Raw genomic sequence first — 17,184 nt, 5'->3', positions numbered from 1 at the left:
GCTCTGCTACTTTTCTAAGTCTTTTGATAGTAGGAATAGTTCCTTCTGAAAAGTCTGTTTCCTTGTTTATAAAATGCAGTCAATACTGTCCGGCTGCTAGGGCTGCTGTTGACAATCAAATGAATTAAAAAAAAGAAAAACTTAGCACAAACCCCATGCCTCAGACACCAAGTCATCTATTTTTCTTTGAAAGAAATCTGGACAATGATGACCTAACACTGTTTGGGCTGAGTAACTAAGAGGAGGATGGTTTTGGTTTATTGTTGTTTTTCAGAAGATAAGCTCAAAATAAAGAGAATTCACATAACTGATCGTTTTATGGGCCCAAACCTTTGAAAAATGTAGTAATAAGATGAACATGTAAACAAGGTGCTTTTATTACAATGTACCTGGTGGAAGCGGTATCAGATTAATATCCCCACAAGGCAAAGACTAAAGAAGGTGAGTTTTTCCTTCCTTCCTTCCTTCAGTTTAATCAAAAGCTTTTTATAAGGGGAAGTGACCTCTTTACAGAATTTTTTTTCCTTTAAGCTCCTTAATGTTAAACCATCCCTGCATTATGGAATCACCTTATTTGACCAGGGAATACTACTCTTAAATACAGTGTTATTCTTTATAATAAACCAAAGAATAACAAAGATAATGTAGTATAAGTCTTTCAATTAGGTCAGCAAGAAATGAAGGAGCAAAAAAGAAATAAGAGCTGACTGGCAAAGGTAATTTTTAAAAATATATGTATATTTGTTTATTTACATCTAGATTTCTATTGAAACTACAGACAATATTTCAAAATGACCACTTTCCCTTCTATAAATTTATCATTTTAATTAACACAAGCAATGTTAAAACACAGACCAACAATGCTTATTTTTTATTTTATTTTATTTTATTTTTGTCTTTTTAGGGCCACACCTGCGGCATATGGAAGTTCCCAGGCTGGGGGTCAAATCTGAGCTATAATTGCCGGCCTACACCACAGTCACAGCAACACAGGATCGTCTTTGACCTAAACTACAGCTCATGGCAATGCCAGATCCTTAACCCACTGAGCAAGGCCAGGGATTGAAACTGCATCCTCATGGATGCTAGTCAGATTCATTTCCACTGAGCCACAACAGGAACTCCCATTACTTATTTTATTTTATTTTATTATTACTCAATGAATTTATTACATTTATAGTTGTTCCCATTGCTTATTTTAAATTGAAATATCAACAACAAAAAAATAGCTATGTCTATATGTCTACAATGAATTCTAAGTTTCAATTTTCCCTTTTAATGGGAAGACCATTTTAATGATTCACTCAAAATCCTTAACTTCATAATCATCAAAATTTCTAATGTAATTTAAACTATGAATGAAACAATGTTTGGAACAAACGGTCCCCATGTGAGCATCTGCCTCTCATTTGCCTTGGGACAGAAATATGAGTTAAGATTAATGGCTTTAAATGCTGAAACAGCCAGGACAGAACAAGTTAAAATGAACTACATGTAAAATAATTCACTTTTTGGTCTTGGAAACATTCAAGATGTTTTCCATACGGATCCACTTAAGAGAATGTAATTAAAACTAATTTCAGGAGTTCTCATCAGGGCACAGGGGAAACAAATCCGACTAGTAACCATGAGGTTTTCGGGTTTGATCCCTGGCCTCACTCAGTGGGTTAAGGATCCGGCGTTGCTGTGAGCTGTGGTATAGGTCGTGGACAAGGCTCGGATCTGGTGTTGCTATGGCTGTGGTATATATAGGCCGGCAGCTGTAGCTCTGATTTGACCCCTAGGCTGGGAACCTCCATATGCCTCGAGTGTGACCCTAAAAAGCAAAAACAAAACAAAACAAACCCAAAACTAATTTCAATCAACAAAGGCAAAGAGTTATTACATTTTAGCAGTGAAGTGTAGATTTAGGTAGAGACAATTCTAGGAGACTGTCCTACATACTTTTAGAAAGCTAGCAATCAAGTAAGCACACAGCTTCCAAACTAAGACAATCTTGAATTTGTGCCCTAATTATAAATCTTCTACGGAAAATAAAAATTAAAACTCAAAATACATACCTCTGTGGGGTTAGGATTTTTTCCCGATTAGAGCTGTTTTTCTATTCTTCCTTCTCTATATTTCTATGGCAATATACTTTTGATTCCTATAGCAAAGTACTTTTAATTTTAGAAATTCTTGATTATGAAAGACATCAAGTTTTTTTTTTTTTTGTCTTTTTGCCTTTTTCTAGGGCTGTTCCCATGGCATATGGAGGTTCCCAGGCTAGGGGTCTAATTGGAGCTGTAGCCACCAGCCTACACCAGAGCCACAGCAACGCGGGATCCGAGCCGCGTCTGCAACCTACACCACAGCTCACGGCAACGCCGGATCCTTAACCCACTGAGCAAGGCCAGGGGTCGAACCTACAACCTCATGGTTCCTAGTCGGATTCGTTAACCACTGTGCCACGACGGGAACTCCGAAAGAGCTCAAAATTTTATCTATTTTGAATTCATGCCCAGTGCAAGAATCTACTGTAAAATACAAACAAATTGTATGATCCAGTCTCTGCTTAAAACCTTCAGAGAAAGATATGATGATCAGATTCCAGTTTTGGGCAAAGAACCAACACCAAAAGGAACCTCAGTTTACTCATCTCTAAAATAAGGGATCAAAATAATAATAATTAGTTGTGAATGTTGATAGGATTACATGAGCATATACCCGGCAGCTGTTTTGCACAATGTAAAGTACCATACTCCCTAATTAGCTACTCTTTTAGGGAAGTGGGGCAAATGATCAAATAGGGACTGATGTGCAAAGAATCGTATTAAACCTATAATTCAACAATTAACCATGAAGAATAATCATGCTTTTCTTCTAAAGTTAACTTTCAATTTACCATGACCAAGGTTTTAATATCAATTTCTCCACATTTCCTCATCCAGCCCTCCATCAGTCTGCCAAAGGGTAACAAAATGGGACAGTGAATTTTGGGACAATATACTAATGTATTTCCAGTTCAAACTGTAAGGCTTTCTGGACTATCTATATGCTTGTTACCTTCCATTAGTTCCAGTATTTAAAAGTAACAACATTCAGAGTCCTCATTGTGACTCAGCAGTAATGAACCTGATTAGTATTCATGAGGACTCGGGTTCAATCCCTGGCCTTGCTCAGTGGGTTAAGGATCTGGTGCTGTCACTAAAGTGGCTTGGGTTGCTACTGTGCTGCAGATTCAATCCCTGGTGTGGGAACTTATGCATGCTGCTGTGCATCCAAAAAAGAAAAAAGGAGTTCCTGTTGTGGTGCAGCAGAAACAAATCTGACTAGTATCCATGAGGATCCCTGGCCTCACTCAGTAGGTTAAGGATCCGGTGTTGCCATGAGCTAAGGTGCAGGTCGCAGACATGGTTCAAATCCCACATTGCTGTGGCTGTGGTGTAGGCCAGAGGCTACAGCTTTGACTCGACCGCTACCCTGGGAACTTCCATATGCCGCAAGGGCAGCCCTAAAATGCAAAAAAGAAAAGGAAAGAAAAAAATACATATGGTCATAGGGTGGAAAGGAACATGAAAGTGAAATAGAGCATATGGTGTGGATAACAGGTAAATACCAATTTTCTTGAGTCTTTTTAGAACATTGCTTATAAAATACTTTCACTTGCTCTCTCACTAGATTTCCTTTTATACGGAAGTTGTTAAGACACCCACTGGGCTGCCAAGTATTCCTAACATATTAAGCTTCCTTTACACACAAGCAGTATGATATAGTTACAGTGACCTCATTTTTGAAATAAATACTTTGACAAGTTAAGGTAAGGGAACAATGGGACAGATCACTTGAAATAGGAAGCATGATAGAAAAGCCAAGATCCAAAAATCAGAAACCCTAGTTCCTACCTAGTCACCCTCCAGCTGAGCAGCATAGATGGGTAAAAACATGCTTTTAATTTAAACCGACTGCCCTAGGTTATAATCCTAGTAACTTGGTTGTATGACCAAAGGCACGTCAGTTAACCTGTCAAAACTGTGAGTTTACAGTATATCATTTTTTGGGGTGTTTGGGGGTGCCGCACCTGTGGCATGAAGAAGTTCTGGGGCCAGGGATCAAAACCAAGTCAAGCAGTGACCTGAGCTACAGCAGTGACAATGATGGATCCTTAACCTGCAGAGCCACTGGAGAACTCCCAGCATATCATTTTTTTGTTATATAGCAAATGCTTAAACAAATAAGCACACCTACAACAGCAGTCTACTATCTATGTAAAATAGGCAATTAAGTCCACCTCTCCAATCCATTTGGTCATCAGGAAATGAAGTTAATAATCCTGCTCTAAATTACAAACCATTTCACAAAACATACCAACATCATCCACTATTACTGTTGTTACTACCTCTATCTAAAGCTCCTACCAAGAAGTGAGGTGAAGAAGCTGGATAGAGTTTACTTAATGGGCTGAGAAGAAATCTTCTAATCCAAAAATGTTACTTAAATCCTAACAACAAAACAAACAGTATATAGTCAAAAATGGATAGATAGCAAATCCACAACCAAATACATGGTATGGTTGTAAAAGAGGGGTACAGGAGAGTGCTTACAGCAGTTTGAGACAGTTGTCCTCTGGTAGTACAAATACTAGAAATGGAGTTTCCACTGTGGTACAGTGGGTTAAGAACCTGAGCACAATGGCTCAGGTGGCTGTGGAGGTATAGGTTTTATACACACCTGGAACAGTGGGTTAAAGGATTCAGTGTTGTCACAGCTGCGGGTAGGTCACAGCTGTGGCTTGGATTCAGTCCACAGCCCAGGAACTTCCATATGCCATGGATGCCCATAAAAGAAAGTACTAAAAATGAGTGGATACTACAGTAGAACTCTCTGCAGAAAGAATACATCTGATGAAATGGCTTCAAACTGAATTTCTGATAGAGACTTGGTTACCACCTAAATCCAAACAAGGTGACTTAGGCCTTAAATATATCCCACCATGATTTATCATTTAATTTCTACAAATAACTCATTCTCAATTGTATACAATTTTATTCTTTTTAGAAACAAGGCAATTTAAAAATATTTACTATGGTTTACTTCACATAAAATACAAAGACATCATATAATCAGACTCCACTCAAAAGAAGAAACATCCTAAAACCTCATAAAATATTATATTCAAGTTACAGGTTCATAAAAATAGTTACATCTCCCCAAATAAGGTTTACAAAATTAGTTGAAGAATTTTAAGATAGAAAGCCATCTAGGTTGTCTATCCAGACAAAGAAAATGAGACCCAGACATGATTATGGGGCTTGGGATCTGGCCCTGGGAAAAGGCCCATTATCTAGTGGCCAGAATAACTTTACTACTGACTAAACTGAAACAAGTGACTTTTCAAATTAGTACAATAGTGTTCCTATATAAAGGATTGGTAAATGGCAACACAATTTAATATGTGATAAAAACAATTCACATTCTGGGTCTACTTCTCCACTGAAGTAATGACAACATAGAAAAGGCCTTGATAGAATGTTAAGGGAAAGAGGATATATATATTCACGGAAAGCATACACATATATAAAAAAACATACATATTAACAGGCAAAAACTGGAAGGAAATGTGGAAAAAAACAGTGTTTTTAATAAAAGGTAGTTCTGGAGTTCCTCTTGTGGCACAGCAGAAACGAATCCGACTGGTATCCATGAGGATGTGGGTTTGATCCCTGATCTTGCTCAGTGAGTCAGGGATCCTGCGTTGCTGTGGCTGTGATGTAGGTGGGCAGCTGTAGCTCCAATTGAATCCCTAGCCTGGGAACATCCATATGCAGCGACAGTGGCCCTAAAAATAAATAAAATAAAATAAATAAATAAATAAATAAAACAAAATAAAATAAAATGTAGTACTGCTATTCCTAAAGCAAGAAACTTCCAAAGTTCTCTTTGGTGCATGGAGTTAAAGATCTGGTATTGTCACTGTAGCGGCTTGGATTTGAGCCCTTGCCCGGGAACTTTCGTGTGCCATGGTGTGGCAAAACAAAAACGAACAAACCAAAAAACCCCCCAAAAAATCCAACCCTGCCAATCATATCAATCGTTGCTAAAAGGCTAACATAACCTGTATTAAGTGCTCAGAACACAAAATGAAGCTGCAATTCTAACCCTTAGGGAATTAGCTGGATGATAAGAGTTAAAGGAGGGAACCTCAAGGAATGGGAATGGGACAAACACAAAAAGAAAGATCTAGCTGACTCATAAAAACAATCAAATCATAATGGATTATCATAATGGCTCACGGTCACCATTGAGAATCAGCTGAAAATGAAGACTCCTGTCCACCAGATGAAGAGTATATCCACATCACTAATGCTTCTGCAATCAAATCCAGGGGTGTCTACACACAGATCCCAAATTTTAAGTGTTATCCTCTAGAGACTTCACTCAGCCTACCTTCCTAACACATATCTTAGTTCAATGCTTTGAATTTTTTAAGGCTTTTCATTCTGTGTTTGAGAACAAGGAACAGATGGCCCACACAGCATAAACTCTTCCAAGAACTAATTTTTACCAATCACATGTGGTTAAAACCCAGATTTATACCTACAGATTAGTGAGCAAAAGAAACCCTCATAATGACTTGACAATTATTCAGTGTGACAGCTGTTTGTACCACTGCCAAATGTGAGTTTTAAAACATAGGCTAACACCTCTGGTTCCTCTGGATTAAAACAAAACAAAAACCAAAATTTAAAAACTAAAAACAAAAATAAAGAAACTGAGAAACAATACCAATCACAGGCATAAAACAATCTTTCTAAAAAAGAATTTAGAAGGTGAATAATTCTATGCAACTATATAACTGACAAAGAAAACCACAAACATGCATACCCACTCATTCCAATGTTCATGCTGTATACCATGGCTTCAGGACATATTTTCATTAAAAAATAAAACCAAAAAAACAAAACAAAACAAAACCCTGCAAAGTTATCTGTATGCTAGAGATAAGTTCTATTCAAATGGAAAAAAATTGATCACTTCATTGGGTGCTATTTTTGATGCTTATATAGATGCTACATAATAAAGAATATCAAAAAACTTCTGTTCACAAGGTCCCAAATGCATAATTTGTTTATTTTTCCAGAATAGGCAAGCTTCTGCCTCTTGTGTGGTAAGTCCCTTGAAAGCAGGGGCCCATGACTGTCTTGATCACTGCTATACTCCCAGTGCCAAGTCCAGTACACAATTGCTTCTCATTTTTTTTTTTTTTTTTTTTTGGTCTTTTTGCCATTTCTAGGGCTGTTCCCGCAGCATATGGAGGTTCCCAGGCTAGGGGTCAAATTGGAGCTGTAGCCTCCGGCCTATGCCAGAGCCACAGCAACACGGGATCTGAGCCGCGTCTGCAACGTACACCACAGCTCACGGCAACACCGGATCCTCAACCCACTGAGCAAGGGCAGGGATCGAACCCGCAACCTCATGGTTCCTAGTCGGAGTCCTTAACCATTGTGCCACGATGGGAACTCCACAATTGCTTCTCATTTAATTTTTATCAATTTGTTTAAGTCAACTCTTGGGCATTTCTCAGTGGGTTACATAGAATGATCAAATTTTCCTAATAATGGAATCGTTAGGTTAAAAAACAATCAGGATGGGAAATTAGAACTAGAACTTCGACTTAAATCCAAATAAAAGCAAAGTAAATGTTAGCTTTGCTTGTAATGGGAGATAACTCAGAGCATTATTTTAAAGTCATCTGTTGGAGTTTCTGTTGTGGTGCAGCAGAAACGAAGCTGACTAATATCCATAAGGATGCGGGTTCAATCCCTGGCCTCACTCAGTGGGTCGGGGATCCGGTGTTGCCATGAGCTGTGGTGTAGGTTCAGCTCAGATCCTGAACTGCTGTGGTGTAGGCCGTCAGCTGTATTTCTCATTAATCAGACGGCTAGCCTGGGAACTTTCATATGCTGCAGGTGCGGCCCAAAAAAAACAACAACAAAAAAAGAAAAGTAATCTGTTCCATGCTTTTATATTTTAAACACAAAAGAGGAGTTCCCGTCATGGCACAGCAGAAACGAATCCGACTAGGAACCGTGAGGTTGTAGGTTCGATCCCTGGTCTTGCTCAGTGGGTTAAGGATCCGGTGTTGCTGTGAGCTGTGGTGTAGGTCACAGACGCGGCTTGGATCTGGCATTGCTGTGGCTGTGGTGTAGGCCGGTGGCTACAGCTCCTATTAGACTCCTGGCCTGGGAACCTCCATATGCCATGGGTGTGGCCCTAGAAGTTCAAAAGAGAAAAAAAAAATGTATTTTAAACAGAAAAGAGAGTATACTGTACAGTAGTATTACTCTGCTACTACCTAAAATGTATATTCTAAATTGTGTAAAAGTTTTAGAAAGTCATGAATATCTCTGCATTAAAAAACAAAAGGATGAGGGATAGACACCAAGAAGTTATTTACATGATATGTTAAGGATACAGAATAGTCAAACAATCAAAAAAAGAACAAGGTTAGAGGACAAACCACTCGACTGCAAGTGATTTTTAGTAAAGGTGCCAAATCAATTCAGTGAGAAAAGAAAAGCTTTTATAACAAATATTGCTAGAACTTGATATCCAAGTAGAAAAAGAATAATCTCAATCCTATGTTACTCCATCCACAAACATAAGCTCAAAATGGATCATAGATAACACCCAGGATCACAAAATTTCTAGAAAAAGAACAAGAGAATATCTTCATGACCTTATTATAGTAAGCAAAGAATCCTTGGACAGATCACACAAAAAAAACACAAACCAGAAAATTTTTTAAAATTGTGAGTTTCCCTCGTTGCTCAGTGGAAAATGATTCTGACTAGTATCAGGACGCAGGTTTGATCCCTGGCCTTACTCAGTGGGTTAAGGATCCGGTGTTGCCGTGAGCTGTGGTGTAGGTCACAGACGTGGCTTGGATCTGGTGTTGCTGTGGTTGTGGTGTAGGCCGGCAGTTACAGCTTCAATTTGACCTCTAGCCTGGGAACCTCTATATGCAGTGGGTGCGGCCCTACGAAAGAAAAGAAAAAAAAAAATTTTTTTTTAAATTGACAAGTTAGACTTTATGAAAATCAAATTTTCTGTTCACCAAAATACACTGTTTTTTTGTTTTTGTTTTTTTTTTGTCTTTTTTGTTGTTGTTGTTGTTGCTATTTCTTGGGCCGCTCCCGCGGCATATGGAGGTTCCCAGGCTAGGGGTTGAATCGGAGCTATAGCCACCGGCCTACGCCAGAGCCACAGCAACTCGGGATACGAGCCGCGTCTGCAACCTACACCACAGCTCACGGCAACGCTGGATCCGGATCGTTAACCCACTGAGCAAGGGCGGGGACCGAACCCGCAACCTCATGGTTCCTAGTCGGATTCGTTAACCACTGCGCCACGACGGGAACTCCCAAAATACACTGTTAAGGAGTTCCCTGGAGGCCTAGTAGGTTAGGGATCTGGCATTGTCACTCCCAGTGGCTCGGGTTGCTGATGTGGTAAAGGATTGATCCCTGGCCCAGGAACTTCCATCTGCTGCAGGTGCAAACAAAAAGAAAATAAATAAATAAATAATTTGAATAAAATCACAATGAGTTATCAACACAAACTCAGTAAAATTGCTAAAATAAAAATAATTAAATGTTTAAGGATATAGAGCACATGGAACTCTTATAATCTGCTGGTAGGAGTAAAAATGGTACAACCACTTTGGACTGCTAGAGAACTGTTTATCAGTTTAGCATAAAATTATACATCTACCCAGTGACTGAATAATTCCACCCAAGAGGAATTAAAATGTACATTCACAAAAATTACATAAATGTTTATAGCAGCTAATACCAGAAATCCAAACATTCATCAACACGTGAATGGATAAAATAAGGTACATCCAAACAACAGAATATTATATTATTAAAAACAAATGATCTGTCAATTCATGTAATTACATGTATGAAATTCAAAACCAGAAGAGTCAGACACAAATGAATAAAAACTGTATGATTCCATTTATACGACATGGAAATACAAAAGGAGAAATGAGATATTAGTTATAGGACATAATTAGAAATTTTCTGGTAAATTAAAATGTTCTAAATTTTGTTTAAGACTATGGTTACACAGAGAAACAACTATTAAAAACTCAGTGGGAGTTCCCATTGTGGCTCAGCGGTAACGAACCTGACTAGTATGCATAAGGACTCAGGTTTGATCCCTGGCCTCCCTCAGTGGGTTAAGGATCCATCATTGCCATGAGCTGTGGGGTAGGTCACAGATGCGGCTCAGAGCTGTAATTGCTATGGCTGTGGAGTAGGCTGGCAGCTGCAGCTCCAAATAAACCCCTAGCCTGGGAACTTCCATATGCCATGGGAGTGGCCCTAGAAATGGCAAAAAGACAAAAAACAAACAAAACAAAACCTCAATGAATTGAATACAGTATCTGCACATTTTATTTTAATTATATATATTTTAAAAAGTCAGCATGAAAAGATTCCACCATGTATTCCACTGCCCCTCCTCTAAAGGGCAGTTTCTGTATGTAGATGTTATGGTATCTTCTTGGCATGTGGAATTCACTCAGGCTATCTCTGCACATCAGGTCTTTGTACAATAGCTATGAAAGGGTTTCTTTCAGATCTTCTGCATAGCCCATTTATGCCATTCTTGAGATTTCCTGAAGTATTTCATTCTGTAGAGTGAGCTTGATAATCAGACCAGCACTCACATACTGACTGACCAGCATTCACTTCTAATCAATAACAGATGTGGGAATGGTGCCAAGGTGGGCTTTATGCCAAAGTAAAAATTTTTCTCCTATTCAAGAGCAAATACCCTTCTTTAAAGCTCTAAGTCACCCAAACAGAGCAAATGACATCTGGAAATACACTACAATGCCATGTGTTTGACCCTATAGGCATTGCAAGCAGAGTTGCTGTGCTAGCCTTGTGGGACACTGCAAAGCATAGCAACTCTACAGTCTTGCAATAGGGAGAAAGTGCTAAAAGCTTGAAGGGAAAGAAGTAACAAACAGGTGTTAAGCAGACGTTCATTTAATAAAATTCCCTTGATTAGGGTTCTTTTTGCAAATAAATAGGAGTTGTATATCTCATTTCCACATTCAGCTTAGGTCCCAGGTTTCTATTTGTTCATAGACTTGACTTCTCAATTCTTTGCCACTCTTCTGGGATCGATTTTTAAAAATCTAATACTCCCAGAGTTGGTGTTGTCTCCGTGGTGGCGAGGGATTCCTAGCCCAGGAAATTCCATATGCTGTGGGTGTGGCCAAAAAACAAACTAACAAAAAACTAATACTCCCAAGCAAACTAATTTTTTTTTTTGGGGGGGTCCTTTTGCCATTTCTTGGGCCACTCCCGCGGCATATGGAGGTTCCCAGGCTAGGGATCATATCGGAGCTGTAGCCACGGGCCTACACCAGAGCCACAGCAACGCGGGATCCGAGCCGCGTCTGCAACCTACACCACAGCTCATGGCAACGTCAGATCCTTAACCCACTGAGCAAGGCCAGGATCAAACCCGCAACCTCACTGTTCCTAGTCGGATTCGTTAACCACTGAGCCGCAACGGGAACTCCGCAAACTAATATTCTAAGTAAATTCAATCATATAAATTCCCTTGAGGAGTTATCAGGTGGCACAGAAGGTTAAGGATCCGGTGTTGTCACTGCTGTGGCTCGGGTTGCTGTTGTGGTGCAGGTTAGAGGAAATTCTGTATGTTGCAGGCATGGCCAAGAAAATTCTGTATGCTACAGGCATGGCCAAATAAATAAATAAAAAGTGACCAATTGAAACAAAGGAAAACTGATTTAAAAACCTTTCTTCAGATGCCCATGAACATTATATACCTTTTCTTTTTCTTCTTTTTTTTTTTTTTGTCTTTTTGCCATTTCTAGGGCCACTCCCATGGCATATGGAGGTTCTCAGGCTAGGGGTCGAATCGGAGCTGTAGCCTCCGGCCTACGCCAGAGCCACAGCAACGTGGGATCCGAGCCCAATCTGCAATCTACACCACAGCTCACAGCAATGCTGGATCCTTGACCCACTGAGCAAGGCCAGGGATTGAACCCGTGACCTCATGATTCCTAGTAGGATTTGTTAACCACTGCGCCACGACAGGAACTCCTATATACCTTTTCTTAATCCATAATGGTAAGGAATCAGGTTTTCCAACTTACCCAGTATTTACTTGAGTTTGGCAAGACTTTCTTGCTGGAAGGTAAGACAGGAAGCAACCTCAACAATAATAGCTACCATTACCCCCCTTTCCATTTATTCATTTGTAAATGTTAACATAATATTTATTATGTGCAAAGAATGGAACTAAGCACTCCATAAATATTTTATTTACACAACACCAAAACAATGGAAAATACCATCATCATTACCCCTTTCTACTTTACCCAACCAGAAGCTAAGGCTCAGGAAAGTTACATTATGCCCAATGTCAATATAGTTAAGACGTGATAGCTCTGCTGGACTCCAGAGCCCGTTAAGTATAGCAAAAGAAATCTTAATTAAATGATGCTGAAAGAATGAATAATTAAAAGAGTCAATGAGGTTTGTTCCCTGAGATAAAGAAGTTAAGAAAAGAAATGAACATTGATCATAGCACAGAGACTTCACATTCTTCTACAGTTCTTGCTTTCTTCACAAATACATGAAGGTAAATGTAGAGCGTCTATAGCTGAAGTGGGTTTTGGGGAAGTTAGAATATTGAAAAGTAAAAGCTATTATGTAGGAACCCATTTATAACCTCAACTGACATAAGAGGCTTCTGACTAGCAGGCTTACTGTCAAAAGAAAGGGCTTGAGGAGTTAAGAAAAAAATAAAATGTTTTTTCATAATTTTGAAAATGTTGGGTCCAGACCAAGATTTGTCTTCCTCCCAAAACAACTCCTCAAAATTAGCAACCCAGTCAGTCCTTTCTCTATCTTCCAAAAATGCAAGTACCTTTAGAAAAACTGATAAATACTACATATAGACACAAATGTAAAGGGTCAACAGCCATCACTGCTCAATGAAATGACTGTCTTAACAATGACACCCTCAAATATAACCAGGTATTCTACTGTTTTCTCCAAGAGAGGCTGAAGGATAGAACAGATCAAAACTAACTAGAGGAATTCCTGTTGTGCCTCAGTGGGTTAAGAACCTTACTAGTATCCATGAGGATACATGTTTAAACGCTGGCCGCACTCAGTGAGTTAAGGATCCATTGTTGGCATGAGCTATGATGTAGGTCACAAATGCAGCTTGGATCTGGCCTGGCTGTGGCTGTGGCCAGCAGCTGCAGCTCTGATTCAACCCCTAGCCTGAGAACTTCCATATGCCACAGATGCGGCCCTAAAAATGACCAAACGAAAAAAAAGAACTAGAAAATAAAATCTCTTTGGCAAACATTTCATTGGCACGACTAACACCTACTCAAATCATCCATTAAGACAGCTCAATCTTATTTTGGCATTCAACTAAAACTGGTATAGGGAAGATGGAATAAACGAGGCAATAAATGAACTGGGACAATTACCAACTATAGAATCTTACAAAAACTCCATCCAATATAGAATATAAGTCCTAAAAACATATTCTTATAAGTCTTATATATCTGATCTGTAAGTATGGAATGGCTTAAGTTGCATTTTTCCCCCAAACCCTGTGATTCTTCACCAACTGTGTGTAGATCTATAAATATGCTGTAGCAAAAGGCTACAGCTGCAGCTTGCAGATGTCGGGCTGTTAGCTCTGTGATCAGCAACCATGCTGTCTACTTTGCTGGCTCCCTCCTGGTCAATGCCTTAGTGAGCACTACAGGTGGGCCCAGGGACTGAGACAGGCTCTTTCTCCTAAATAGCATCCCTTATAATCAAGCCAAGAAAAAAGACTGTGTCTGAGAACTGACAGTCGTCACAGAAATTTCTCTTCAAAATTCTACATTCTTGGCTCTTTTTTTAAAAATTATTTTAAACATTCTTGCCTTTTAATGACCACCCTGGAAAACAAAAAATGCTGATATGACGATGATGTCTGTTTTTGCCTCCGTAAGAATAAAAATACTACCACTGGTTTTTATTTCCTACCCCTGGGGGGCTGTTATGAGGATAAAAAGCTTTGAAAATTAAAAGCATGACACAACTATAAGGCTGTATTATAGTGGGAATTGAATCCAAACAACGTAAATGGAAGGTAGATGGGCATTTTGGCAGGGTAAATAACCATGCCTGCCATTAGAGCAAACTTCTAAGTTCCAATATCTACTTATACATTAAGAGGAGGGAGATCTCTGATAGAAATTAAATAGGCACGAAGCCTATAAAACAAGCTATCTTCTCTCCCTAAAATGCCTTGCCTTCCCTGTCTCAGGCTCCTTGGAAACTCCTATTTTTAGGTTCAACGTTTTCAAACTTCACCTCTTTATTAGCCCTCCCACATACTTCCCAACCGCAACTTGACAGCATTAAACTCTCCCCTATCTGCACTCTCACAGCCCCTTATAAACCTGTATGATGTCATCTGTCATACTATGCCACCCATAATCTGTTCCTATGCCTATCTCTCTCCATTAGCCCATGTGAGTTCCTTGAGTTCTTCATTTTCATAACCACAGCACCCACCTACCATATCTGACACATTGCACAGACTGTAACTCTTTCCTAATTTCAGATACCTTTTCTATTAAGGCATAACTACCCAAGCTGTGTGCCAAGGAACACTGGAGAGGTGTCAATGATAATGTACACTGAGATACTGATTTACCCAGCCTGGGATGACCAATCAGAATTTATTAATTTCTTTGTGTGCTATGACGTGAAAAGGTTAGAAAGCACTATATAAACCTGTATTCAAGATTTAATTTTTTTTTTAGGGTTGCACTTGTGGCATATGGCAGTTCCCAGGCTAGGGATTGAATCAGAGCTACAGCCGTCAGCTTACACCACAGCTACAGCAACATGGAATCTGAGCTGCATCTGCGACCTACACCTACATCTGGCAATGACAGATCCCTGACCCACTGAGCGAAGCCAGGGATCGAACCTGCATCCTCATGGATTCGTTTCCGCTGAGCCACAAGGGAAACTCCAAGATTTAATTTTTAAGTTCCCATTGTGGCTCAGCAGGTTAAGAACCCAACTAGTATCCAAGAGGATTCCAGTTGATCTCTGGCCTCAATTAGTGGGTTAAGGATCCAGCATTGCTGTGAGCTGTGGTGTAGGTTACAGACGTGGCTCAGATCTGGTGTTGCTGTGGCTGTGGCACAGGCTGGCTGTAGCTTTGATTCAACACCTAGCCTAGGAACTTCCATATGGCCCTAAAAAAAAAAAAAAAAAAAGATTTAATTTTAAAAAATATTAAATAGATGAATGGGTTAATCATTACATAAATGGTGATAACAACTGAGGCATCAAAGAAAAAAACACAATGACTAGAATAGTTGCTTCATATACTATTCACTAGAAAATAAATGTTTCAGAACACTGGCATCAGGTAAAGCATTATATTCTGAAAGAGAAAAATAACACAGCTACCTCGGATAGCAGTCAGTCTGGGTAAACACCATATGGTCTGCTAATTTAATCAAAAAGAACCCTAGAATTTACTTTTTCATCCTGCAGATAAAAATGAAAATAAAGTTGCTAGAAATATTTTAGAAATTATGCCCCCCTCAAATGTCTAACAAAATACATACGGTACCCAAGTTTATGCACCCTTTTAAACCTCCGGTTTGAAAGCACAAAATCCTTTACAGGCCACATTTAAAACAACTGATCAGCTCAGTCTTTTTGTTTTCATTTGTGTTTTAAAACTAATCATTACTTTACATCATCCACCCACTCCCTGCCAAGTTCAAATCCTCTGGCCCTCTCTACTCCACCTACAACAAACAAAATTCAGACCTTCAACCATCTCTTGCCTCAACTACAGTAAACATCTCAAATAGTCTTTCTGACTCTAAGACTGCCCCCTGAAATTTACCTTTTGTTCAGAAACCTCGATCATTAAAAATACCAAGTAAGTCACACTTTATTGCTTAAAAAAACATTTAAAAAAAATCTTAATCCGTTTTTCTATAGGATAGTCTACATCCCTGAACACAGCATAGGGTATGTTGTATAATCTAGACATCAAATACCTCTACAGTCTTAGTATACTCCACTTTTGCCTCACCATTTACTAGGATTCCTCTCCAGGCTCACTTTTATCTATACATGAAGAACTGACGTGGATATCACCTTTTCATGGCACACCTTTCCCGTTCACGATGGCAGAATAAAAGGTTCTCATAAGTATGTGTTCTCTAACCGGATGATGAGAACAAGGTAAAAACCCAGGGGTTTTCAGATTTATTTTACCTAAGAGATTGGTACAGGGCTGAGTGGCAACAATTAAATTCCACTTAGGATCCTTCTCCAAATTCCTTGGCTCTTGATTGACCTCCTTGTTCTTTTTTCTTTTTATAGCTGCCCTTGTGGCATATGGAAGTTCCTGGGCTAGGGGTCTAATCGAAGCTGCAGCTGTGGCCTACACCAAGCCACAGCAACAACGGATCCCAGCAGCATCTGCAGTCTATGCTGTAGCTTTTGGGCAATGCCTGATCCTTAAGTCACTGAGCTACAATGGGAACTCTGATCCTCCTTCTTTTTAATCTGTCTTTTATTGTCTGCAAACTCAAAAAGCCACTGAGACACAGATAAATGTCTGTATGACTTTGTGAACTGATTTAAGAGAAGAGTGTATTTTTGTTAGAAACATGCACCAAGATTTATACTTCTTTAAGCTTTACTCCAAATACTTTAGCTTCTCATTTGATAATTTCCTGCCTATGCTCAAAAAGATGACTGTAACATCACAGGCAGAGTCAAGACTGTACCCCGTAAGGAACTATCACCCTTAATAGTCATAATAACATGTACTCAAAAGGTTAGAGGTATTCATGTGCCACATGAAAACGCTGAACCTGTTATATTCATTATCTCCTTGCATTCTCAAAATCATCACCTTTTCAGTAGGGACTCCCCTCAACTACCACTTATATATCTCCCTCAACCTGGATCTTAAACCCTTTCCCTTTTCCTTAGTACTTCTCATTTTTGTAACATATATATCAAACATTTTATTTATTTATTTTTGTCTTTTTGCCATTTCTTGGGCCGATCCCTCAGCATATGGAGATTCCCA

General features: G+C 39.2%; 1 protein-coding gene and 2 long non-coding RNA genes across 52 annotated transcripts in view; 2 read left to right on the top strand and 1 right to left on the bottom strand.

Moving 5' to 3' along the window:
- LOC146395264 (uncharacterized) overlaps positions 1-17,184 on the top strand; it is a 624,884-nt gene that overhangs the window by 392,789 nt on the left and 214,911 nt on the right. The window lies entirely within an intron of this gene.
- The window catches only part of CBFA2T2 (CBFA2/RUNX1 partner transcriptional co-repressor 2), a 168,022-nt gene that overhangs the window by 70,699 nt on the left and 80,139 nt on the right, over positions 1-17,184 (bottom strand). The window lies entirely within an intron of this gene.
- On the top strand, positions 7,233-15,337 carry LOC146395266 (uncharacterized). Its single transcript, XR_014832216.1, has 4 exons — positions 7,233-7,296; positions 8,261-8,909; positions 9,498-10,251; positions 12,126-15,337. It is a non-coding gene; the product is annotated as an uncharacterized LOC146395266 (long non-coding RNA).

The sequence above is a fragment of the Sus scrofa genome, chromosome 17 (assembly GCF_054392235.1).
Source record: "Sus scrofa isolate SSC_HxYL_T2T_F1_AM1 chromosome 17, Sscrofa_HxYL_maternal_Yorkshire_Landrace_v2.0, whole genome shotgun sequence".
Taxonomy (NCBI): domain Eukaryota; kingdom Metazoa; phylum Chordata; class Mammalia; order Artiodactyla; family Suidae; genus Sus; species Sus scrofa.
The sequence above is the reverse complement of the archived record's forward strand: the minus strand, read 5'-3'. Positions and strand labels throughout refer to the sequence as shown.